General features: G+C 41.2%; 1 long non-coding RNA gene across 2 annotated transcripts in view; it reads right to left on the bottom strand.

The window, feature by feature from the left end:
- LOC138844402 (uncharacterized) overlaps window positions 1-27551 on the bottom strand; it is a 162710-nt gene that overhangs the window by 12188 nt on the left and 122971 nt on the right. Inside the window, exon 1 of one of the 2 annotated variants that reach the window (XR_011380182.2) lies at window positions 23657-23824. The exons of the other annotated variant lie outside the window; for it this stretch is intronic. This is a non-coding gene — a long non-coding RNA (uncharacterized LOC138844402). Of the gene's footprint in view, window positions 1-23656; window positions 23825-27551 lie in introns of those variants that run through there. 2 annotated transcript variants of the gene reach the window in all.

The following is a 27551-nucleotide window of genomic DNA, read 5'->3' as shown; positions in this document are numbered from 1 at the left end:
TGCAGAGGCTCAGATACTTGGGCCATCCTCCACACTGTTTTTCCCAGGCCATTATCAGGGAGGTGGATTGGAAGCGGAGCAGCTGGAACTTGAACCAGAGCTCACATGGGATGCCAGCATTGCGGGCAGCCACTTTACCTCTTATGCTACAACACTAGCCCCAGAGAGCTTTACTTTCTAAAAATATTAACTTAAATTTTCATAGAGGGACATTTGGGATCTTCCTCTGCACCTGCAATTCTCTCTTCAAAACCAGCCACTTCCAGACCAACTGACACCTGCATTTGGCTTTAGATGATCTAGACAATGAGATAACGTATTAAGAAATGGAAGTATTCATTAAACAATGATAGCTAAACAGAAGATGATTAAATGGTGAGAGAAGAAAGGACAATTAGAATCTAATGAGAAGGGGTGGGCACTGTGACATAGCGGGTAAAACCGCCGCCTGCAGCACCGTCATCCCATATGGATGCCGGTTTGAGTCCCAGCTGCTCCTCTTCCAGTCCAGCTCTCTGCTATGGCCTGGTAAAGCAGTAGAAGATGGCCCAAGTCCTTGGGCTCCTACACCCGCATGGGAGACCCGGAAGAAGATCCTGGCTCCTGGCTTCGGATCGGTGTGGCTCTGGCTGATGCAGCCAACTGGGGAGTGAACCAGCAGATAAAAGACCTTTCTCTCTCTGCCTTTCCTTCTCTCTCTGTGTAACTCTGACTTTCAAATAAATAATTACATCTTAAAAAAATGTAACGAGCAAAACCTCTAACGAGTAAAATGGCAAAAGCAGAACTTCAGTCTACAAACTGAGACATTAATTTTCATTGGATCTTTTTTTGTCATCTTGGATTGCAGAAATATTCAGGATTGTTCAATAAATGAAATATATTATGTTGGTGGCAAATTATTGATTTGTAAACATGACATTGCATCCTTGCATGTAAACAACTTACCAATTTATCTGCATTTTCAATTGTTTTTAAATCAATTGTTAAAATGTAATAAATCCTAAGTGGATAGCTTCATACCTTCCAACATATTAGTCATGTTGAAAGTCTAAAAAATACCTCTTTGTTCTGTCATCGCAAAAATTCTTAGATAAAATGAAGTCTAAAACTAGTTTTTATAAATATACTAAAACACTATTTTAAAAATAGTGACAACCCGTTTGGAAAAATGACTTCTACAATGAATATTCAATTCTGGCAGAAGCATTATGTTTATTAAATGGCTGGCAAGTATTGAATGTAGAAACAAAATCTAGATGCCTAGATCACAAACAGATATTTTTCTCCTCCTTTTAGTCTGTACCCAGATAGCAGCAATAATAGGGGAATGGAAAAAAGGATAAAGGCATATGTTGCAGCTGGCACATGAGGTTAAAAATAAAAATTCCTGAGAAAACAGAGAAGTATGATGTTATGAGTCACATATGACAAGCTATAGAATAAGTTAGACTTTCTGATGAGAAACAAGCTGCCTTTCTCTGTGAATCAATAATCAGGAGGTTCCCAACTGGAGGGCTAGAACCCAAGGTGAGGAAGACCATGTTCTGAAGACCGTCACTGCTGAGTTTCTTAAGAGTGGGGAGACGTCACAGGGGGGGTCACAGACTGGGTCACTGGCAAACCTCGGTTGCTCAGCAGCCCTTCCCCAGGCCAAGGAAACCATAATGTTGCAGGGGAAAGGGGACACATGTCAATGCCCCTGGGAGGACACCAGGTTTCTCTTGTGTAAGCACAGCCATACTCTTCTCCTTTGCTAGTTAGTCATTTTTGTTAATATTTCTTGCATGCATGGAGAGGGAGACCATGTGACCCAATTCTGGTCAATGAGAAGCAAAAGGGAAAGATTTGTATTCCTGACACACCCTTTCCTCCAGTCTGATCTCTGAATCAAACAGGATGGCAGGAGGCCAGAAAGTTTCCTTGGCAGCTATCTTGTAGCATAAGGACCAAAATATGGAGAAATTGAAGACAAGAGAGCAGAAACAGAAAAGTCCTGGTTCCTTGATATGAACCCTGGGCTTCATCACTAAAGCCAGAACTACCTACTCCCAGACTTTTCACTCTATAAGCAAATTAAAAGCCTTCATTTCTGTAGTCTCTGATAGTTGAGAATCATGAAACTTGCTGCGGTGTGAATTCTAATTGGTAGAGACCTTGTAGAAGTAAGAGGACCTCCTCTTCCCATGATCCAGGCAGGACCAGAGCTCCCTTTCCAATGGCCACTATAGAGGGAAATAGAGGTCAAGAAAGAAGGTTCTGCTCTTAAACAGAGGGGAGGGAATCCATGGTTGGGGGTTATCACCAGGGTATCGACCTCTGGTAATGAAGCTTCCTAAAATCCCATGTTGGAGTGCACATGTTCTTCATTAATAGAGGCAATATCAGAAACAAACAAAACCACTGGTATGGTCAACCAACTCTTCAACCACTTCTGTGTCTTGCCTGTGATATTTTTTTCCATTTGGCATATTTATATCAACAAGTTTATTAGAAACAGAGATTTTGTTTTAAGACACATCAGGGAATTCCATAATGCCTAGAAATTTCCCAATTGATACATAGAAACTCACATATGTTTTATGGTTTCATTTAAATATGTTTTCACACACAGAGAGACTATTTTTAAAAATAAGAGTTAATTTTTAAATTCCCCTTAAATTATATATTTCTTAGACTCAGCAAGAGTCCACAGTACAACACACTTACCAGAAAACTAATAGTAATTGACAAAAAACAGAAATTTTAAAAACTCAATAAACTTTATACTATATACACTGTATTATCTAGGTATCATATAAATTCTTGTCCTATATTCAATACAATACTTTGTGTATCCTTAAGATATCTGAAGTAACAAAAGAGTGGTGCTAATAAAATGTAAACATGAATGCAATAAAGATACTTCTCTGCCTATCTCGAAGCTTTGTTTTGTCATCAGGCCTCCATTCCTAGCTTTGACGGTGTTATTAACCTGGGGTATAAATTTGCTGAGTTCTCCCTGTGTCTGCCAAATCTACACCAATGCTCAGATTTGGTCTTTATCCTTTGCCATTTGTATGAGCACAAAAAATAGCCCTGGAGCATCTTTTTTTAGAGTTAAAAAAAGTGTTCAGACTTGCATAGCTCATGCAGTTGAAATGATCTGAAATCAACAGTCCCCAGAAAAGCATCTTTGAAAAGATACCAACCCTGAAAATCAGTAACTGCAAAGAAATACTTTGAAAAGAATGGTAAGGAAAAGTTTTTGTGAAATTCTACCAGAGAGATAAAAATATCCAGACTGAGATATGGAAACGTTCTTTATGGTTTTGAAAGTTTTATATGTCTAAGTTTTTTTTTTTCCAGTCACTAAAATTTTCTTGGGATTACAGATGTTTGAAACTCTGAAATTGGCTGTGCAACTTTTGGTAGGAAAATTAGATTTCCAGAATAGTTTCTCACTGAATAAAATATTAGGATAACTATTTAGAAGAAATGAACAAAGATCGAATAGATCTAAGTCACCCAGAAGGGGTAAAGGAAAAGTCTGGAGACAGACACAAAAGAAGAGCAGGGAGAACACACAGGTGGGCAGGGCAGGCTACGGAAAGGGGAGGATCTGGGGAGGCTGAAAAAGATGCACGGAGGGAAATTCCTCCGTCAGGACATGGTCTGATTGAGTTAGAACTTAGCCCTGTCTCTGTCTCTGTCTCCTATCTCTTACACACACACACACACACACAGACACACACAGACACACACATGACGGGACCCTCTCCTTTAATCCCTGAAGGATCTAGCCTAGAATGAGAGCTTGCCTTTCACTGTCTGTGTGTGGCCAGATAAGAGGAGCCAAGATTTGTGGAAGTGAACATTCCCAAAAAAGCATAGTTGGTCTCCTGCATTCCCCTGGGATGAGCCCTTGGGCATGTCACAGAAAATTGGCAGTTATCTCTTACATTCCCAGATAGTACTCTGAAGAGTCGTGGGAACTTCAATTCCCTTTTTCTCTCTTTCCTATCTGGACAATACTGCAATGTCTGGGTTCACTTCCTACTGCCTCTCTCATGCTGGGTAGGTTTTTTAATTTATTCATTTGACACAGGAAGGTATAGTCTCACCTCTCCCCCCTTCTCTCGGTTGGTAGATGTTTGTGACAACCAACACCCTTATTATATATATATATATATATATATATATATATTTTTTTTTTTTTTTTTGAAAACAACTTTGTGGCTGGAACTTGCCTCAGTTCTTATGAAGTTAATGGAAACATATAAACCTCCGAGTCCTCATTACCCAGGCCTGGTACAATTTCAGTGCACACAGGGAAGAATAGAAACCAAGGGACCATCAAATGTTTGAGTAAAGCTAAGCAATGCTTGATTCTTGGAGTTCTGGGGATACTGGAATGGTCCCTACCTCTAGGCTGTGGTACATCAGTAAGGGTCCCTGCCTGAAAGGAATTCTGCTTAACTTAAGCATAAAGAAATGTATTGGAACAATTTGGGAATGGGACTAATATAGCTACAGACTTCACAGAAGATCCAACGTACATGCTCTATGCAGGACAAGAAAGAAAGTTTGGATGGCTAGCAAAGAGAAACCTTAGCAGTAGCCTTTTGTTAGGTATATTCATGTCATCATGCCACCATGCCACTGCAATGAATAAATGCCAAAGATCACTTCCGTCTTTGATTTGATTACTCACACTCGAAGGACCAGTTAAAACCTTCTGATTGAATGGAAGTTGGCTGTGTTCTCTGAGCCTCTAGCCCTGTTGAGCTCCACAGTAAGAGGTGCACAGCTAGATTTTCCTGTCCTGAACAACTACACCGCGCACAGAGATGGTTCTCCAAAATAACATTACAATGTTGTTGAGAACTATAAAGGAAAGTTGGGAAGCCAAATACTACACAAGTACACTACATAGTGGTCTCTGTCTCCTAAGGCTGCATGATGTTTGAGACATGGGAGGAATTTAATAAGTATTTGTTCAATGTTGATTGAGTGGAATACCATAGACTTCCAGAGAGTCTGATGAAAGGTGATACTGAACCGGATTACCCAAACAATTAGTAATTCTCAGAATCGATCATTTCTGGTGCCTCAGTATAGAGGTTGTGATATGATATGGATTAAGGCCAAACAGGGAGAGATGGGATCAAGGTTATAAATCAGGTTCAGGCTCTTTCTTAATAGTAGGCCATACTCTGCTTTCCTTACTTGCCTTTAAGGCAGAAAAGAGTCCTAGCATTATTTACTGTGGACTACTTGATATCCCAGATATTAAAAAAGATCATAGCACAATTGATACTGAAGAATCAAAAAGAAATATTTCCATTATCAAAACACTCATTTGGAGTATAAAATTCAATTGACCAGTAAAATGAATTTTACTTAGCATCCCTTAAAGTATAATTTTCTTTTTCTTAATTGAAACAAAGAGACCACTGGGAAATGAAGATATCTTACAGCAAGCTCTTGTGGATCTAGCATTTGTGAAAGGTTATGTACCCTTCATCACTTCCATGGTATCCTATTGATTTCTGAACGATCACTCAAACATTTTTTGGAATATAACATTTTATGTAAGATTAGTTGTAAATAAGAAAAGCTTCTTCAGCTGTGTGGGTAGCCTTGACCATGAAATAAAAGATATCTTTTGGCCTTCATATAGAACCTGATTAAAATTATCAGTCAGTATTTTTTTCCCCTTTGCTTTTTCCTGCTACTATTTGGTGGTGGTGGTGGTGGTGGTAGGTTATTTCCGTTTTATTTTATTAAGTATATTTTCATTCAACATTTTGTGGACACACATGGTTGGAAGAAATTTTGTTAACAAGAATCAATACTGGGGTGGAGGGGTGGAGTGGGCACACTATGGCATAGCAGGTTAAGCCTCCACCTGCAATGCTAGTATCCCACATAGGCACCAGTTGGAAATCCAGCTGCTCCACTTCCAATACAGCTCCCTGCTAATGCACCTGGGAAAGCAGTGGAGGATAGCCCAAGTCCCTGTGCCCCTGCACTCTCTGTAGGAGACCCAGACGAAGCTCCAGGCTCCTGGCTTCTGCCTGGCCCAGCCCTGGCTTTGTTGTCATTTGGGGAGTGAACCAGCAGATTGGAAATCTTTCTGTCTTCCATCCTCTAATTTGTAACTCTGCCATTCAACTAAATAAAAAATAAAACTTAAAAAAATCAATGCAAGGCATCTTTGACACTTAGGCAATGCTATAACCAATAGTAATGATAGACAAAGAAAGCAAAGTGGAAATGTAAATATAATTATTGCCTTTTATTTTTTCACTAGCAATAAATGTTTAATTCTAAAAACCTAGAGAGGAATATTTTTACTTTAAATGTGATACAATTTTATCCAAGCATACTTTAGAAACTGGTAAAAAATGAATACTATGATCAAGCAACCTCAACCTGAATCTCAATGTCACTAATTACAATAATATTTTCTGTGTTCTTCAGAAGTAAATTCACCTGCTCACTAAGATCACAGAGTCTTTTATTTCAATTAAATTAAACAAGATTTACAAAGTGAAAGTTTGGACAGGGTGCCATATTATGTGGAACAAGACCTGCAAAAAATACAGTAAGTGCCCTGCCCTCCTAAAACTTCCATTTTTTTTTTTTTTTTTTTACAGGCAGAGTGGACAGTGAGAGAGAGAGAGAAAGGTCTTCCTTTGCCGTTGGTTCACCCTCCAATGGCCGCCCCGGCCAGCGCGCTGCAGCGCGCTGATCCGATGGCAGGAGCCAGGTAATTATCCTGGTCTCCCATGGGGTGCAGGGCCCAAGCACTTGGGCCATCCTCCACTGCACTCCCTGGCCACAGCAGAGAGCTGGCCTGGAAGAGGGGCAACCAGGACAGAATCCAGCGCCCCGACCGGGACTAGAACCCGGTGTTGCCGGCGCTGCAAGGCGGAGGATTAGCCTGTTGAGCCGCGGCGCCGGCCAAAACTTCCATTCTGATAGTGTTGGAGAGAACAACACAACTGTATGAGGCAAGACTGTAAACTTCAAGGAAAAAGTGTTATCTTTCAGGTACAGAATCTAAATGGGAAGAATTAGTGATGCAAACAGAGACAAACCCATGATGAACGTCCTTTAGTCTCCTCCACATGCAGAACAGGAAGATGAGCCTGAACAATTACTAAATGTCTAAGAATTATGTCTTAATATATAAATGTTGATTCAAAGAGTTGGTACTGAGTTGATAACAAGAGTTTTAAGAGTTAATTAGAAGCTGGTATACAAAAGTTTCTTGAAAGAACTTGTGCTGCAACAGGTTAAGATGAAGCTTGGGACATTTGCATCTTAGATCAGAATTCCAGTTCTGTCGCTCCCCCTCTTCATGGAGGAACGACACAGGACCCTGCACTGTTCTTTTGTCTGCTCGGCCCTCCCCGGGTTTACTGCTGGTTCTTCCCGGGTTGGCTGCCGTCCCTCCACCTCCATGGAGGGGCGGGCCCCCTGCCACCTTCCCCACTTCCGCGGGGGAGCGGCACACCGCCGGCCGGCTCTCTCAGGGGCTGCACAGGTGTTATTCGGATAGATGTTCCTCTTAGATGTTCCTGGTGCATGTTGTCTCTCTCCTCCTTTATAGTCCTCTTCCACCAATCCCAACTCTGCTACCCACACGCCGAGTACGCTGCTCTCCTCCAATCAGGAGCAGGTCCTACAGTTTATTGGTTGAACTGGAGGCAGCTGTGTAGAAGCTGTTTCCTCCTCTCCCAGCGCCATATTGTGGGAGAGCAGATGCATAGAATAAGTCTTAATTCCAGTAACAGTCTAGTCTGAGTTGCTCCCAGTTGCTCCCCACAGATCCCCCTTTCTTTTTATTTTTGGCGTTGATACGCGCCTGTCTTCGGTGCCCCACGTCACACACTCTGCTCTGCTTGTTAGAGTTTCCCACAGGTGCTTACAAGCCCTACCAATCAGGCAAACTGAGTCAGGGTCCTCTCTTCGCCATGTTGTGAGGAGGTTTTTAGGCGCTGATGCATGCCTGTGTTCGGTGCCCTGCAGCGCATGCTCTCCTCTGCTAGAACTGCCTGCAGGTGCTTACAAGCCCTACCAATCAGGCAAACCGAATCCAAGCCTTCTCATTGCCGTATTGTGGGGAGACTTATTGATGTTAATTCGTGCCTGTCTTTGGTGACCTGCGGCGCATAAGCTGCTAGCCGCCCGCAGGTGCTTATCGTCTTACTAATCAGGCAGACCGAATCCAAGCCCTCTCATTGCTGTGTTGTGGGGAGGCCTTATTTTTCTCTATTTCTCTATCTCCGGGCATTCCTATTTCTCCCATTTTACTTCTGCCAGCATTCCTATTTCTCTCATTTTACTTCTAAACTTGTTTCTCTTATCCCCGTGGCTCCCCGGCGCCCGCCCCGAGGCTGCTTCTCCGCGCCTCACCGCCCCGTGGCGGCTTCCCAGCTTTGCGCCGCTTCAGCCCGCGCTTCTCTCATCTGCGCGGCTTCCTGGCGCCTGCCCTGCGGCGGGCTCCCGGCTCTGCGGCTCTGCGCGGCTCAGCTTCGCACGCTCCGCGGTCTCCACGCCCTTCGCGCCCGCACCACGGCCTTCACGCCAGCCCCGCGTTCCCTATCTATTCACGCCCTGTGCTCTCTCTGCACGCGGCGGCTTCCCGAATCACACAGCCCAGCTCACGTTTCCGCCACCGGCATTCAGTCCAAGTTCCCCGGGCTAACCTGGCGACTCAACCTAGCTCACGTCTGCGCCTTTCCGTTTGGCTTCCCGTCTTTTGCTCCCTGGGCTAATCTGACGGATTCCAACCTGGCTTACGCGTCCGCCTCTAGTTTTAGCTTTCGCCTTTTGCTCCCCGGGCTTACTTGAAGAATCCCAAGCTGGCTTACGTCTCTGCCTCAGCCTGCCCCCGCAGCTTCATTTTCCCTAACATTTTTCTCTACCCGGTATGTTTCCCTAAGTTTTCTTCCAACAATATTCCCCTTTCATTTCTCCTGGCTTCTCCCCACAGTCCGTATCCGAGTCTAAGTTTCTTCTAGGTTTCACTTTCGCTTTCAACCTGCAGTCCATATCTGAGTCTAAGTTTCTTCTTGCTTTCACTTTAAATCCTAACTTCTTTCCCACAGTCCTTATCCGAGTCTATGCGTGTTCCATACACTTCTTCCAGCACCTTTTCCGTCCGGCTTTTCCCTAGGCTCTTTGCTAGTCTCTCTCCGGTATTTTCCCACTTCTTCCCGCTTCTTCCCTCCTAAGTTTCCTATCCGAGTCACGGCACCATTATGTCGCTCCCCCTCTTCATGGAGGAACAACACAGGACCCTGCACTGTTCTTTTGTCTGCTCGGCCCTCCCCGGGTTTACTGCTGGTTCTTCCCGGGTTGGCTGCCGTCCTTCCACCTCCATGGAGGGGCGGGCCCCCTGCCACCTTCCCCACTTCTGCAGGGGAGCGGCACACTGCCGGCCGGCTCTCTCGGGGGCTGCACAGGTGTTATTCGGATAGATGTTCCTCTTAGATGTTCCTGGTGCATGTTGTCTCTCTCCTCCTTTATAGTCCTCTTCCACCAATCCCAACTCTGCTACCCACACGCCGAGTACGCTGCTCTCCTCCAATCAGGAGCAGGTCCTACAGTTTATTGGTTGAACTGGAGGCAGCTGTGTAGAAGCTGTTTCCTCCTCTCCCAGTGCCATATTGTGGGAGAGCAGATGCACAGAATAAGTCTTAATTCGAGTAACTTAGTCTAGTCCGAGTTGCTCCCAGTTGCTCCCCACACAGTTCTGTCTCCCAGATCTATTGTATAAGATTTTCTCTCATTAATGATGCTATATATGACTTAGGCAGGTTTTTTAAAAAGATTTATTTATTTATTTGAAAGGCAAAGTTACAGAGACAGAGACAGAGAGAGAGGTTTTCCGTCTGCTGGTTCACTCCCCAGATGGTCACAACGGCCGGAGCTGGGCTGACCCAAAGCCAAGAGCCAGGAGCTTCTTCCAGGTCTCTCACGTGGGTGCAGGTGCCCAAGGACTTGGGCCATCTTCCACTGCTTTCCCAGGCCATAGCAGATAGCTGGATCAAAAGAGGAACAGCTGGGGCATGAATTGGCGCCCATATGGGATGGCGGCTCTGCAGGCAGTGGCCTACTCTCCACAGCACAGCGCTGGCCCCTGCAGGCTTTTATTTTTCCAAGAACAACCTAATATCCATTATTCTATATTATTGTAGTCATTTATCTTTTCAAATCTGGAGATTTTACACTCTACAAATATGGGCCACAGATAAAAGATGTGTGAAGCTACTGAGCTACTAGTTACTGATAGAACTGTCTAGAATCTACTTCATGGTTTTCAACCAGTCCAGTGCTCTTCTCACAATATCATTCTTCCTTACAGGTATAGGTATAGAAGTATGGATAAGAAAAGAATAAACATAGAACATGGAAAATTCTCTCCAATAATAGTGAAAATAAGAAAAACTTGCAGAAAGGGTATTTGCTCCTCAAACTGTAGAAGACGGTAAAGAAAGAAGAACATAGCAAAAAGCTTTGTGTTTCACATTGAGAAAACGCCTTAAAGCTTCAGATGAGTCGAGATGCTGAAAGTGAAAGACATATCTGCCGGCACAATGCATATCCACCTCCTCTTTGAACAAGGAAGAAAGCTTACATTGTCAGAGTAGTAGCATGATTCTTCTCTAGACTTGTTAAGGCCTTCATTAATCATATATTCTTCTTTCTGTATCATTTTTAGATTACATTACTTCTCAGTTGTTTTTCTCACCGAATATTCACAGTAGAATTTTCAGTAAATTGGAAGTACTTGATTAGCCTATGCTCATTTCATAAAGGAGGAACTGCAGCTCGTGAAAGTGATGTAAAGGACTCAGCAGTGGTATATGTCCCAAGTGGGATAAAACAGATGCAATGACTTACAGAGTATTTGTCCTCTCTCTCCTCTCTCCCTCTCTCTCTCCTCTCTCTCTCTCTCTCTGGTACCACACTGACTCACTTCTGTAGACTACAGGGCAAAACAATATAGATAACTTCAAAAGCATGTGCATACTTAGGCATATGTGTGTTCCATACACTATATTTCCTTTATGTGCTAGTCGATTTTTCAAAATAAAAAATATAGCTCAGATTATTATAAACATCACATTCACTTAATCCATCCAAGTAGCAATCTATATAAGGTAACTGAATGGTAAAGAGAGAGACAGAGAGAGAAAGAGAAAGAAAGAGAGAGAGGTTGAGAGACAGAGATATTTGGAGATTATTATATATGTGGTTTAATTTATAGGCTCTTTGAAGAAAGAAAAAATCACCAGATAAAGAGCACTGAATAGACTACATTCACAAGGAAACAGGAGTATAAATATTAATAATTTTAAATGATCCAAAGGCTATGTAAATAAAATATTCTTTTTTGCTTTGGTCTTTTATTTTGCACTCACACCCAAAGATACACACACACACACACACACACACACATTTATATAGCCATTTTTCATATACCAATAATTAAGAATAAAAGGAGTTATTTTCTCATTGGAGATCATGTGTACCAGTAGATCATCCTCACTTTGCAGAGTATAGGGCCAGAGGAAACAAAGAGATTTAATAACAACATTGGGAAGGCTAATATTGAAAGTTCGAGAGACTATCATCATCATTTTATTGAGGTCAAGAAATACAGGCTCCCTAAGAAGGCAGAGTAATAAGGAAAAGAAAAACCTGGCTTACAGCAATTGAAGATGGCAGGTCAAAACTCTCCTTTCAATCTACTGCATTGTTTGAATATAGTAGCAACTCTGGAGGGATAATCTCCCCCACTTGCCATGAATTGCTAAAGCAGGCATGCTGAAAAGAAGGGGACATCTTTGGATTACTTATTTTATCAACAAAAAATACACTTCTTGGTCATAAAAACTAGAGACCACAAAGACTAGTATTCAGAAGAAAACTTTGGGGAAAAATAATCTGCTTCCAAGACGTGCCTCCTGAAAAAAAAAGTCTTTAAAACAACAAAAACCCACAGCAAAATTAAAATGTGGGTAACAGATTGTTAAGGATTAAAGGCGAATTCTAATATGCTGGACAACTGCTTTGTTGAGATGATGGCACATAATGGACAACCTTGGGACCTTCTAACCAATGATGTGAAGGCTGGGTTACCACGGTAACAGCACAATACATGTTCTAGCAAGCTGGATTAAACCAGTAAGGAAGGTATATTTGAAAATGAAATATTGCTTTGATACATACCACTCAACATCATATAATTGTATATGTTAAGCCCTCTCTCTTTTAAATAAAATACACTCCAAGAGAAAATTTATAATATCTAACAAGGAACATATGTACATGCTAGAATGCAGATTGGGCTAACAGTAAAGAAATTATTTAAAATGTATACATTACCCCATCTTAAAGATTGAAGAAACAAAGTCTCTAGATTTAAGTAACTTTCCCAAGGTTAGGCAAGTGGTAGAAATCATTTGACTCTTCTTTCTGATCCAGGGTCTACACTTCCCATGCCAAGATGGCTCTTCCTAGACCTGGTGTTGAAACTGAGGCCAAGGGGCACCTTGTGATTGGACCCCCACCTGTACTGGTTTCAGTGGCTGCAGCTCAGCCTCGGCAATTCTGTTTCTAAGACTTCATTGCTAATGTTGCCATGGCTGGGTTAGATCAAGTAGCTGAACAAAAGGGTCTGGGCTCTAGAAACAGATTTAGAAATCATCTATCAAAAATGATGAACTAAGTCATAGTTTTCAGATATACTAGAGAGCATTTAAATGTGAAAAGACCAAGGAACTCATATAATCTTGGGAGAAACAAATGGGTAAGAGGTTAAAATGGAGGAAACACAAGCGGGGGTAAAAAACTTATGTTCTTAATCATTAAGAAAAATCTTAATAATAGGAGGAAACCTAGGAGAAGCTGGTTTTTAGAATTCCAAGGAGACAATTTAAAAACATAGGAAGTAGTCAACTCTGTAAAATATTCCAGAAAGCTCAATATGATTGCATAGTATTTATAGGATAAAGTCCAAGCTCATAAACCATTCTAAATTTCACATAAAAGATTTTACATTATAATACTCAATCCTAATAAATCCAGAGGTAGTAGAAAGCCCATGAAAAGACCATTCTATCATATTGCTTATAAAGAAACTGACATACCCCTGAGTCAGGTCACAGTTCTCGTGTATAGGAAATTAAATCACACAGGTGTTTTCAGCTCCCTATCCAACATATAGTGCAAGATTTTCAATTCCTCTCAAACCTTCTCTCTTCAATTAGCTTATGAAGCCCCTAACAGCTGTCTCATCCGAGCTCTCTAAAGCCATCCTTTCATCTCGCATGTGGCATGTTAATTTCCTCTTCCTTTGCTCCACATTTCTGAAGTGATGCCTGATCATAGAAACAGTAGTAACAACTCCCATTCATTGAGCACTTACTATCTGCCAAGTACTGCACAATGTCAAGTACTTCACGTGCCTTATTTTTAAAGGTGTATTTATTTGAAAGGTGAAGTGGCATGAATAGTAACTGCACATGAAACTCTCACACCCCATCAACAGCATTAATGTATGCAATTCTCAAAGTCTCCACCACCAACTTATGAAATATGGCCCTGGTGAGCCAGCCCCAGTGGGCCCATGAACTTGTCTAGATGTGTTTGAGTTCAAAAGAGAACACAGCTTAGATTCAAACTAAAATCTCTGACACACAAATCTGCTTGAAGTCTAGTTTAATGGTTCAAAAATGCTGAGTTGCAAAGAAATATGTTTTATGAAAGACAAAATTGGAAAACACAATGGTAAGATGAACAAGAGGACTGGTATCTACTACAGAGAACTGAAGTTGTAAGCTTAGGACAGTCACACTGGGAAAATTTGAGAAGGATCCTCTTTTATAAAGACAGGCTGAGGGGCCTGAATGTAAGGCCACCAAAACACACACCAAACACCAGAGTAAGGCAAAGGGTTTATTGATGGGAAATCTGACAAGTCAGAGGGAAGAGGTGAAGATGAAAGAGGGCATGTGTGGGAAGCAGGTCCTGTTAGACTTTTGCTGGGGCAGGGGGCAGGGAAGTAGGAGCAGTGAATCCTGGAGCTGACACCTGTGGTTGGGCCATGGGGCTTAAGACTGGAGCTTATTGTGCAAAGTGGTGACGGGAGCCAGAGCCTAAGATGGTGTCCAGGGCATAGATGGTGCCACAGATAAGATGGCAGCATATTACCAACACTGAGCTGTGGTGTAATGGGCTAAGTCTGCCCACGGCACTGGCATCCCATATGGTGCTGATTCATGTCCCAGCTGTTGCTCTTCTGATCCAGTTCTCTGCTATGGTCTGGGAAAGCTGTAGGAGATGGCCCAAGTGCTTGGGACCCTGCACCCACATGGGAGACCCAAAAGAAGCTCCTGGCTCCTGGCTCCTGGTTCCTGGCTTCAGATCGGTGCAGCTCTGGCCTTTGCAGCCATCTGGAGAGTGAATCAGCATATGGAAGACCTTTCTCCCTGTCTCTCCCTCTCTCTGTCCATAACTCTACCTTGCAAAGAAAAGATTTTGCCATTATGAAGATTTTGCCATCTGAATGACATCCTCTGTCCCTCCTTAGTCCCATCATCTAGTTTTTTTAACTGGTTCATCCCATTTGTTAGTTAAAAAATGGGGAACCATCTCACCATCATCCTCTCCAACAGAGTTCTACATTTTCCTGCCTATATTCACTAGGTCATTTTAGTTGCCAAGCAAGAATTAGATGATAATCAGAGACAGAGTTACCATCGGGTCCCTGGAATGTCAGTTTCTGCCCCTGCAGATTCCACTAACTGCAGACTGAAAATATTTTTAAAATGTGTGTCTGTACTGAAAATGTGCTGGCTTCTTGTCTTGCCATTATTTCCTAAACAACACAGTGTCACCGGCTGGTGCCGCAGCTCAATAGGCTAATCCTCCGCCTGCGGCGCTGGCACCCCGGGTTCTAGTCCCAGTTGGGGCGCCGGATTCTGTCCCAGTTGCTCCTCTTCCAGTCCAGCTCTCTGCTGTGGCCCGGGAGTGCAGCAGAGGATGGCCCAAGTCCTTGGGCCCTACACCCGCATGGGAGACCAGGAGAAACACCTGGCTCCTGGCTTTGGATTGGTGCAGTGCGCCGGCCGCAGTGGCCATTAGAGGGTGAACCAACGGCAAAGGAAGACCTTTCTCTTTCTCTCTCTCTCTCTCTCACTGTCCACTCTGCCTGTCAAAATAATAATAATAATAATAAAAAACCACAGTGTCACAACTATTCACATACAACTTACACTGTATCAGGGATTAAGATCATCTAGAGAAGTGTGTGTGGGTTATGTGCAAATGCTAAACCATTTTATGTAAGGGACTTGACTACCTGAAGATTTTACTATTGTGGGCTGCCCAGGAGTCAATCCTCTGCTGTTGCCAGGAGATGACTATATCTTGAAATCATATGCTTGAACTTGGGAGGTCTATGGCAGCAGTTGGTACCCTTTGCTGCACACTGGAATCAGCTGGGGAACTTTAAAAAATGCTGATCCCAGTGTTAGAATCACCTAAGGAAGCTTATAAAATTGTGAAACTACTGGTGTTGGAAGTCTTCTGAAAGAAGTTTTCCCAGAGACAAAGAATGTTCCCTTGAAGTGAAAGAACATGATGTCTATAAGAGTTAACTTAAGCTTGTGCCAATCTGAGTTTCTGGATTCAGTGGAGTTTTGTCTCTCTTACTGGTCCTTGTCACAGAACAAATCAGGCAGTTGCCTATGACACTGACTCACCTAATGCACACAGCAGTACTGCTGAGTGGAGGGGAACCCAGGAATCTTGGAATGGGAGATGGGGCTGCCTCTGGGTGTGGGGAAGCTAGGCTACTCTACCTTTCCATCTCATCTCTCCTAAGGACCAGGGCAACTCCAAGTGGGCAATAGGATGGCGAGTCTGCATATTTCATGGGCAACCATGAATTCACTTATGTGTTTTGGTCTGAAGACATATTTGTTTATGATGAAATAACCATCATCTCACTGGAAAGGTAAAGAATTGGGCTAGATAAACACACAAGCAGACAAGTAGTCAAAAATGGAAAATTAAGCCAAAGGCAAAGAACGAAGTATTTGGTGGTATAACTTTGTCTCTTATAAATAAGGAAAATGTTCTTTAGGTTATTAAAATGTTGACAATAATTCTCTACACTAGTCTTTCATTTGAGGATCTTAGAGACCTAAATAACCCAGAAAAGTAACACTTGGATTGAGAGGAGATAATGACCTGCATAATATAGCCAAAGACCCACTTGGCTTAGTTTAATGCAGACTCAGGCTCTTTCACAATAACAATGTTTGGCCACATTTCTAAAGATCTTTCATTTTATGATTTGGTTTCTTATTTGTTTGTTTTTGGCTTGCCATTAATCCTTTCCCTGGCAATGTGACTTGTTCTATTATGTCAGATGTGTCCTTCTCTGCATGGAAGAAGAAAATTAACTGTAAAAACCTCCCCTGACACCATATCTAAATCATACAGGACTAAATTTTCAAATATTCCAGATGAGACAAACTATTAAGCAAATTTAGGAAATTTACACATGGTTTTAAACTGGCAATATGAGCTATTTATATAAAATATTATTTGAAAGTCAGAGTTACACAGAGAAGGAGAGGCAGAGGGAAAGAGAGAGAGAGGGAGGGAGGGAGGGACGGAGGAAGGGAGGGAGGGAGAGGTCTTCCATCCACTGGTTCACTCCCCAATTGGCTGCAACAACTGGAACTGCACCAATCCGGAGCCAGGATCCAGGAGCTTCTTCTGGGTCTCCCACGCGGGTGCAGGGGCCCAAGGGCTTGGGCCATCTTCTACTGCTTTCCCAGGCCATAGCAGAGAGCAGGATTGGAAGTGGAGCAACTGGGACTCGAACTGGTGCCCATATGGGATGCCAGCACTACAGGCAGTGGCTTTACCTGCTATGCCACAGACTTTTATCTTTACCTGCCAGCCCAAACTTCTATCTTTTCTAAGACGACAATGTAATCCCTAAAGGAGCTGATATACGAGCAGCTGACCAACTTGCCTGGTGGAAAGTTGACACTCAGTCATTTTAATTAAATCTGCATCTGAGTATGATACTTATAAGTGATAGAGTTGATTCTAGCCATTAAAATTGAAAGTGAGACTATTTGGGAGAAAATGTACATTCTAGAATTAGAAATGCCAGGGGGCCAGCTGAGGTGCAGCAGGTTAAGCAAACGCCCATGGCACCAGCATCCCATCTGGGTGCCAGTTTGAGTCCTGGCTATTCCACTTCTGATCCAGCTCCCTGCTGATAGCCTGGGGAAGCAGTGGAAAATGGCTCAAGTGTATGGGTCCCTGCACTCACCTGGGAGACCCAGAAGAAACTTCTGGATTCTGGCTTCGGATCCACCAGCTCCAGCCGTTATGGCTGTCCGTGGAGTAAACCAGCAGATGAAAGACCTTTCTTTCTCTCCCTTTCTCTGTCTGTAACTTTGACTCTCAAATAAATAAATACACTTTAAATTTTTTTTAAAAAGAATTAGAAATGCTGGGGTTAGCTTTGTGGCACAGCAGGTATAAGTTTCTGCCTGTGATGCTGGCATTCCATATGGGCTCCGGTTCAAAACCTGGCTGCTCCACTTCCAACCCAGCTCCCTGCTGATGCAGCTGGGAAAGCAGTAGAAGATGGCCCAAGTGCTTGGGCCTCTACACCTTACATGGGAGACCAGGAAAAATCACTGAGCTCTGAGCTTTGGCCTGGCTTAGCTCTGGCTATAGTGGACATTTTGAGAGTAAACCAGTGGATAGAAGAACTCTCTCTCTCTCTCTCCCTCTGCCTTTCAAATATTATAAAACATAAATCTAAAAAATTTAGAAAAGCTGAAAAAGGGATGGTTAGTTAGCCTAGTGGTTAAGATAGTGGTCAAGATGCCGTCTCCCACACTGCAGTGCCTGGGTTCAAGTCCCAGCTATACCACCAATTCCAACTTCTTTTTATGCATACCCTGGGAGACAGCAGGTGACACTTCAAGTAATTGGGTTCTTGCCAATCACCTGGATTTGGTCCTGGTCCTGTCCAAACCATTGGATACACTTATGGAATGAATTAGTGGATGGAAGACCTCTCTCTCTTTCTCTCTCTCTTAACCTCTCCCTTCTGTCCCTCCCTCTCCCTCTTTCTCAAATAAATAAGCAAATACAATTAAAAAACTAAAAAAGTATTAAAATTGAAAAAAAATGGATGGTAGGTTTTATCTGATGCAGTTTGACTATTTCAATAACAGTTTCAAAAAGTTTCCAGGAATCATTAAGGAGATTGGTTTCTGAACAGGTTTCAACCCACAGCTTCATGGCAGAAGCCTTGTCCTGATCCTCTTGCCTCTGTTGACTCATGTTCTGCCTACCTCACTTCTCCTGGATGACACTTTCCAGCTCATGATACTCCTGTCTTCCTCCCAAATGCATTTTCGATTTTCCCCCTGACATGTACTGAAACCTTATTGGTTCTGGTATTTAAAAGGTACCTTAGTGACTCAGCCTAAGGAAACCCATTACCAAGGCTGACTTCAAAAGTAATAGTTGTGATTAATATGATCACCTTCACAGTATTAAATCAAACAATTTCAAACACTCCTTCTAGACATCATATGGCAAGTTTTTTTTTTTTTAAGTTCTAAAAGGAGATAGCATGTGCCACACCAATTTCAAAATAAATGAATGGCCAACAAGGATGGGTGAATTTTTAAAATAAAGTTATATTAACAACATGGAAATATTACTTTTCCTCTTATTTTCCTGAAATTTTAAAAAGATTTATTTACTTATATTTAAAAGTCAGAATTACACAGAGATAGAAGGATAGGCAGAGAGAGAGAGAGAGAGAGAGAGAGAGATATCTTCCTTCCATCCGCTGGTTCACTCCCAAGATAGCTGCAATGGCCAGAGCTGTGCCGATCTGAAGCCAGGAGCCAAGAGCCAGGAGCTTCCTCCAGGTCTTTCCACGTGTGTGCAGGGGCCCAAGGACTTAGGCCATCTTTCACTGCTTTCCCAGGCCACAGCAGAGAGCTAGATCGGAAGTGGAGCAGCCAGGACTTGAACCAGCACCCATATGGGATGCTGGCACTGCAGGTCAGGTGGCTTTACCTGCTATGCCACAGTGCTAGCTCCTCTTCCTGACTTTTAAGACAGAAAGAGAGAGAAGTGGAGAGAGAGAGATCTTCCATCTGCTGGCTCACTTCCCAAATGGCTGCAATGGCTGGGGTTGGGCCAGGCCAAAGCCAGGAGCCAGGGGCTTCATCTGGGTTTCCCACATGGTATAAGGGCACAAGGACCAAGGCCATGCTCTGCTGCTTTCCCAGGCACATTATAAGGGAGCTGGATTGGAAGTGCAGCAGCTGGGACTTGAACCATTGCCAATATGGGATGCTGATGCTGCAAGCAGAAGCTTAACCTTCTATGCCACAGCACTAGCCCCTCTTCCTGACCTTTAAATGTTAGTTTCCTGAGTGTGGTTCTTGGCCATTGTGATAGTTAATTTTAGGTGAGAAGGGGGAATGCCTAGAAATCTAGTAAAGCATTACTTTGAGCATGTCTGGTAGGGTATTTCCAGAGGATAGCCCATGAGTCTGAGTGGATGAGAAGAAGTCCTTCCCTCAATGTGGTAGGACCTTCTAGTAGGCTGGTGGCCCTAACAACACACACACACAGACACACACACACACACGGCATAGTAAGTAAAGCTACCACCTGCATCGCCGGCATCCAATATGGATATTTGTTCAATTGCCAGCTATTAACACTTCCAATCCAGCTGCCAGTTAATGGTTTGGGAAAGCAGCAGCAGATGGCCCAAGAGCTTGGTCCTCTGCACCCACATGAGAGATCTGAAAGAAACTCCTGGTTCATGGCCTTTGGCCTGGCTGGCCTTTGCCTTTGAAGCCATCTGGGGAGTGATCAGGTAGATGGAAGATGTCTCTCTCTGTCTCTCCTTCTCTCTCTCTCTCTCTCTCTCTCTGTAACTGTCTTTCAAATAAATAAATAAATAAATCTTTTTTCTAAAAAGAATACACAGATTGAGAAAAAGAGCTAGAGAACTATACAGAAAGAGAATTAGTCCTCCTACCAAGAGCTGGGACAGCAGAAATGCCCTGCCTGGGATGCCAGAGGTCCAGGCTGTATAGCTTTTGGACTCTAGTCCAGCAGCCCCGCTCCCGGGCTTCTCACACTTTCAGTCTCAAATGGAAAGTTCCACCATGAGCTGTATTGGTTCTGACGCCTTCGGAGCTAGATTCCTGGCATCCCAAGTTCTCCACGCTGCAAATATCCTAACTGTGGTACTTTCAGCCACCAAAATCACACAAGCCCACTCCCTAATAAATCCCTTCTCATATATCTATAAATGTCTCTCTGGAGAATCCTGACCAGGGCAGCCATGCACTCATTCTTTGAGTGATTTTATTGAATTGTATAGATATAAACATATTAATTCATTGCTGAATTTCAATTTTATATCTACAGCCTCACCTCCTCCTCTGGGCTCCCATCTTACATAATTCTCAATCTTGATATCAAATAGAGATTTATAAACATTTCAAACATGGCATGTCTGTGTCTGTACTTGGACTCTTGATTTCCCTCCAAATGCTGCTGTTTCACTCAGTCTTGACCATCAAAGGAAGGAAAGGAGGAAGGAAGAGAGAGTGGGGGAAAAGGAGGTTGGGGAAGGCAACTCTTTAATAGGAGGATAATATGGTTATGTGGATTATGTAAACAAAAACAAAACTTCTGAAATAGAATTTTGATGAAAAAAAAATTGCCAAATCTGCCTTCAGGGATTGTTTATGCTTCATTTGTTGGTCTATACTTTAAAGTAAACCTTAAGCCTTGGGGCCAGTGCTATGGTGTAGTGGATAAAGTTGCCACTTGTAGCACCAGAATCCTATATTGTCACCTGTTCAATGTCTGTAAGACATTGGCATAGGCAAAGCACAGGGAATGACAGCCAAAGTAGTCAAATGGGATTAGATCAAGTTAAGAACATTCTGCACAGCAAAGGAACACTCAACAAAGTAAAGAAGCAACAGAAAACAGGAGAAAATATTTGCAAACTTTGTATCTGATAATCATTATCCAGAATATATAAGAGGTACAAGGAACACAACAGCAACAAAACAAATAATCTATTTAAGAAATGGGCAAAGGATGAGAGCAGGTATTTTTCGAAGTATGAAATACAAAATAGTCAGGGCCAGTACTGTGGCATAGCAAGTAAAGCCACCACCTGCAGTGCTTGCATCCTATATGGGCGCCAGTTTGAGTCCTGGCTGTTCCACTTCAGATACAGCTCTCTGCTATGGCCTGGGAAAGTAGTAGAAGATGGCCCAAGTCCTTTGGTCCCTGCACCCCTGTGGAAAGACCTGGAGGAAGCTCCTGGCTCCTGCATTTGAATCGGCACAGCTCTAGACATTGTGGTCATCTAGGAAGTGAACCAATGGATAGAAGACTTTTCCCTCTCTCTCTGCTTCTCTTTCTCTCTTTGTGTAACTCTGACTTTCAAATACATAAATAAGTCTTTTTTTAAAAAAGAAATATAATGGCCAACAGATACATGAAAAATTCTCAGGATCACTAGCCATCAGAGGAATACAAATACAACCCAAAAGCAGGTTTTACCTTACCCCAATTAGGAGGGTTAGCTTCTGAAAATAAAAAATAGCAAATGCTGGCAAGGATATGGAGAAAAGGGTACCATTATACACTATTGGTAGGAATGTAAAAGTACAACCATTATGGAAGACAGTATCAAGATTCCTCAGAAATCTAAAAATAGATCTACCATATGACTCAGCCATCCCATTCCTAGGAATATACCCAAAGGAAATCAGCAAATGAAAAATGTATCTGTATCCCCATGTGTATAGCAACACAGTCCATAATAGCTAAGTTATGGAATCAACCTAGATGTCCATCAACTGATGACCAGCCAAAGAAAATGGGCTATTTATACATGATGGAATATTACTCAGCCATAAAAAATAATGAAACCCTGTCTTTTGCAACAAAATTGATACAACTGGAGACCATTCTGCTTATTGTAATAAGCCAAGCCCAAAAAGGTAAACATATGTTTTCTCTGATTTGTGGTTCTGATATATAGAATACAAAAAAATTGAATGCTTTAGAATTATATTGACATCTTAAAATTTGATTATCATTTATAGCTCTTGGCTGTGTTCCTGCAGAACAGTGGTCTTTCTACTTTTTATTAGTTTAACATTATTTAATGAAGTATTAAGTCTGTGATTGTAAAGTACATTGAAAGTATGTTACTGCAAACTTTAAAAGAAAAAAGAAAGGAAGGGGAAGAAAGAGGGAGGCAAGTATTGTTATGATGTCAGATTTGTATCCTTGAAATACATGAAATCTGTTCTCATTATATTAGTACAAATGTTTTAAGAATGAGAGATAGGCATCATAGAGGGTCTGCACTTTTAAAAATTAACAACAAGGTGGGCATTTGGTGCAGAAGTTAAGGTGCCACATGGGTCTCATATATTCCTTATCTGAGTTCTGAGCTCTCAGCTTGAGTCCTACTTCCAATCAAGCAACACATGATAGCAAATGATGATTCAAACACTTGAGTCCCTGTCACCAATGTGGGAGATCTGAAAGGAGTTCTGTGCTCCTCATTTCAGCCTGGCCCAGCCCTGGCTGTTGTGGGCCTTTAAGGAGTGATTCAGTGGATAGAAGATCTCTTTCTCTCTCTTTCTCTCTCTCTCTTTACCCCTCTATCCTTTCTCTATGACACTCTGCCTTTACAATAAATAAAAATCAGTAAAATTTTTTAAGATTCATTTATTTATTTGGAAGACAACATTACAGAGAGGCAAGTAAAATTTTTTAAAAGCAGAATGCTAGCATTAACGAACACCAGTTTAAATGTCTCTGCTACTTAACGTGCAATCAAGTGTATCAATATTCTGCTGAGGCAAAGATAATTCTACTGATAACAGTACCAGCTATTTCTGAAATGTGATTTGTTGAGATATGGGAACTGGATGAAATCCAAAACTATGGTATATATTAAGGAACATTTGGGTGCAACCATTTGTGAACTGTTATTTTAATATACAGTGAATGGTATTTGCTTATTCTAAGGTAGGTTTTGAAACCAGATATGATGAGTTAGGGCTCCGGATGGAGATAAAAAGGTATGCTAAGAAAGAGGAGAGATTAGGAAGAACCTACCACACCTTTTCCCTTTCTCTCTTTTCATGTGTATATAATTACTGAGTGCATATTTTGCCCATGAACTTAGCCCCTGGATGATCACCAACATCTGGCTATGATTAGCATTTCTACTCCTAGTATATGAAGACAACAATAGAACATCATCTAATTCCCTTCATGCACCATCAGTCAAGCCCACAAACATCTACTGGGTACACCTCTGATGCAAGAGTTTACACTATGCCATGCAAAACACTTTGTTCACTTCATCTTTTCCTGGATGTTGGAATTCTCTATTTTTTTTAAATTAAAATTTGTTGTTAGTTTTAACTAAAAATCTACCCAGCAGGAGCTTTATCAAAATGTACACCTTTAAGGAGTGAATAAACTATTTTATAGCATAATTAAAACTCAGAAGCAGTGCTTTACTCACCTCATCGACTTCTGAGGATATTTTTCTTCCTTTTTTGCTCCGTCATGAAGTCAGAGTACAAGCTGACTCGAGTAATTTCACCAGATACCACAGACTAATGGCTGTGGGACTGCTGCCAGTTGCCCTGTAGACATGTGCTTCCCATTGGCTTATCTTTACTCATTATTCTGTTCTTAATATCATTGTGCAAAGAATCTGAAGATTACGAAATAACAAGGTTCTCCAATATGTTGCTGTGTTTAAACATGTGATAAATTAACAAGGGGATAGTGCAATGAAAGCATTTGCATTTAATTTCCATTCAAGGCACAGAGCTAACACTGCACTAGAGAGACAGAAAGAAACTTGGTGTATTCTCAAGAGTTTGGGTGAGCACAAAAATCAAATAAAACTAAACCACAACATGGCAGGATTTATTAAAACTATACAACCACACTAACTCCCTACACAGTGAATCAAGCTGCCCTTTTCCTCCCTTCCAAATCATCAGAGAATAGATGCAAGATTTCCATGAATCCAGCAGAATATTAAAGTGAAAAAGAGTTTTGTATGACAGTGTCAAATTTTCTGATAAAAATTACAAAATATAAATAGTAATTTTCTTTAAGAAAAGTCTTCATTTAAAAAAAAGTGAATGAAAGTAACATAAAAAATGGAGACGAGAAATTTGATTTGATACCAGTTTTGTCAATTTATGTATTTTACCCAGCATTAATTGTCACCTGTAAAAAATACTACAACTTAAAAACATTCTCTTGTTCACCTCATGGTAAAAATGAGAAGTTTTTCAGGTGACACTTAACAAAGTACATTTGATTTTTTAAAGATCTTTAAAAAAGAAGTATCCGAATAAAGTGGTTGTTCAATTATTCTATTGGAAAATCAGCAATTCTATGGATGTTTGCTATAGGATAGTTTGTATGGGACTAGTTGGATGGATATCACTGTTTTGATAGAACTAGGCATAGGTCCAAGAACAGAGATCTAAATCTTAAATATGAAACAGTCCTTTGTTTTGCTTTTCTCATTCTTTGCAAAGCTCATTTTGTGGCTTTAAAAATATTTACCCAAGGGATGCTATGCTTAGGAACTATAACCAAGAAATTGCCAACTCGATATTATTTGAGAGGTTGCCAAAAAGACCCTTGGAGAAAACATCTCCCCATTCCCTCCATGATGCCTGAAATTTCAACAGTTGTAATTCACTCAGTTGTGCTGATGGCTGACATCTCCCTACATTTTGAGGCAGTGAGGGGTATGATGGCTCAAATAATCACAACATTATCACCACACCATTCATCCTACTGTTGTTCTCCATGTTATTCACAAATATATGCTAGTGTTTTCCAACAATTTGTTGAAACCTTGCAATAGCATGTGTCCCCAAGTTTATTGAGGGGAGGAAAGAAGGTTTTGGGAAGTCCTTGGGTAGAGCCAAAGGGAAATTTGCAACTAAGGTTCTGAGTAGAGAAGAGAAAAGGAAACACTGCCACCCACTGTGTTCCCAGTCCTGGGAAGAGAAGAAAGTCAGATTGGCTTTCAGTGACTAATCCATTTGCTTCTAAATATTAGTGAATCATTTTGGGGAGAAAATCCACTTTAATATTTAACCAGACATTTTCCCTTTTTAAACATACATCCACTCACATTCTGTATTCTCTAGATTTTTAGTGATTGCTAAAAAGTTATAGAAATGAACTTAAAAAGTTACTTCAGTATCCTTAAAGCATTAACATTTGAATTCATCCAAATAGGTTATTGCTTTCTCTTCACACCATAACCTATAATAAACTAATTTCCATATTATCATGCTTAATGACAACTTTTAGGTTTTAAGAATATTGTGTATTTTACAAAAAATGGAAGAAAAACAGAAGTTGATTAACTCTGCTTCTTTTATCCTTTGTTAGCATGTTAATATACCCAGTTCCCCCTAAATTGAGGATTTATTAACTAATTCAAATGTGTATGTATAAATCTGATTCTTAAATGCTACTAAATAAGGAAATAATTAAAAATTAAAAAGATTTAATGGCTCTAGTTTTATATTATTCTGAAGGAATAGGTCCCTTTTTTTTACAAAAAGAAACACTTTCTTTGAAATTGCTAATAACTTATAAGTATGGATTAATTAATTTATTGTTTGCTAAATTCCTGGGACATGCAAATAACAGGGAGCTCTTGAAAGTTAACTTTTTAAAAATATATATATATACACACACATTTATTTATTTATTTATTTATTTTGGGGGCTGAGACACAGAGAGACAAAGAGAGACAGAGAGAGGTATCTCCCATGCACTGGTTTATTCCCCAAATGCCCACAATAGCTATGGACTGGGCCAGGTCAAAGGTTCCAGTTGGGAACACAATTCATTTCTCCCACATGGGTGGTGGGAACCCAGTTACTTAAACCATCACTACTGCCTCTTAGAATCCACATTACCAGAAAGCTGGAATCAGGAGCTGGAGTTGGGAGTCTAACCAGGCACACCAAATCGGAATAAGGGCATTTTAACCAGTCTTAACCTCAACATGATCAACCCTAAAGGACCCATGAAATTTTTTATATAAAAGAGCCCAAAGGTTGTATTTCTTTCTTTTTCTATTCTTTTTCTCAAGAAAAGGAAAGGTGAAAGCTACAAATGATGGAGGTTAAATAATGAAGTCAATAGGTGATAAGAAGAAATCCATTTGTTCATGAACTAAGTGCAAATCAAATAGCATATTTCCCTTATGAGACAATAATTGCTCACAAATGACTAAACTGTTTCTTTTTGCTATCAGCAAAAAAGGGGAAAAAATGAGAAAGCGAGCAGTGATCGCTCTTTCCCTTCACCAAAGGGGGCCTTCCATTTCTCCCCATCTCTGCAGCATTCGCTGTTCTCTGCAGCACTAAAATCTGATAAGGCTCATGAGGGTGGGAAACTGAACTTCAATATTTTCCAGCTGAGTTTGAGAGTGCTTTGCAGACTCCAGCAAGATGAAAATCTTAGCTGCTGCACCAGAAAGAGAACACCTCACTCTACCCTAAATTCCTAACTCTGTCAGGGGAGTAGCTTTAGAGAGTTACTGATTAAGAAATTTGAGGTCGATTTCCCTTCCTGTGTAAAGGGATTAACCGTGAAGATAAATTCATCTGCTTCTTACATTAGCTTTTTATAATTAACATGAGGGTACTTTTAAAAATTCATGGAAAATGGGATAGAAAATTTATTTTGATGGAAAAAATTTGAAATCCATGCATACAAGGGATTTCAAAAAATTCATGGAAAAGTGAACATCAGGAAAAATTGTGAATGAATTTCAATTTTTGCACACAAAGAAAGTTATCTTTTTTTTAAACTTTTAGTTAGTAAATATAAATTTCCAAAGTACAGTTTATGGATTACAATGCCCCCCCCCAATAACTTCCTTCCTACCCGCAACCCTCCCATCTCCCGCTGCCTCTCCCATTCCATTCACATCAAGATTCATTTTCAATTATCTTTATATACAGAAGATCAATTTAGCACCCACACCAAAACACAAAGTGTAAAATACTATTTGAGTACTAGTTATAGCATTAATTCACATAGTACAACACATTAAGGACAGAGATCCTACATGAGGAGTAAGTACACAGTGACTCATGTTGTTGACTTAACAATTTGACACTCTTGTTTATGGTGTTAGTAATCTCCCTAGGCTCTAGTCATGAGTTGCCAAGGCTATAAAAGCCTCTTGAGTTTGCCGATTCTGATCTTATTTAGACAAGGTCATAGTCAAAGTGGAAGTTCTCTCCTCCCTTCAGAGAAAGGTACCTCCTTCTTCTCTGATGTCTGATGGCCCGTTCTTTCTACTGGGATCTCACTTGCAGAGATCTTTCATTTAGATTTTTTTTTTTTGTTTTGCC

The sequence above is a fragment of the Oryctolagus cuniculus genome, chromosome 11, assembly GCF_051225735.1.
Source record: "Oryctolagus cuniculus isolate XC-2025 breed Fujian yellow rabbit chromosome 11, ASM5122573v1, whole genome shotgun sequence".
In the NCBI taxonomy this organism is placed as follows: domain Eukaryota; kingdom Metazoa; phylum Chordata; class Mammalia; order Lagomorpha; family Leporidae; genus Oryctolagus; species Oryctolagus cuniculus.
This window is presented reverse-complemented; position numbering and strand designations above follow the sequence as displayed.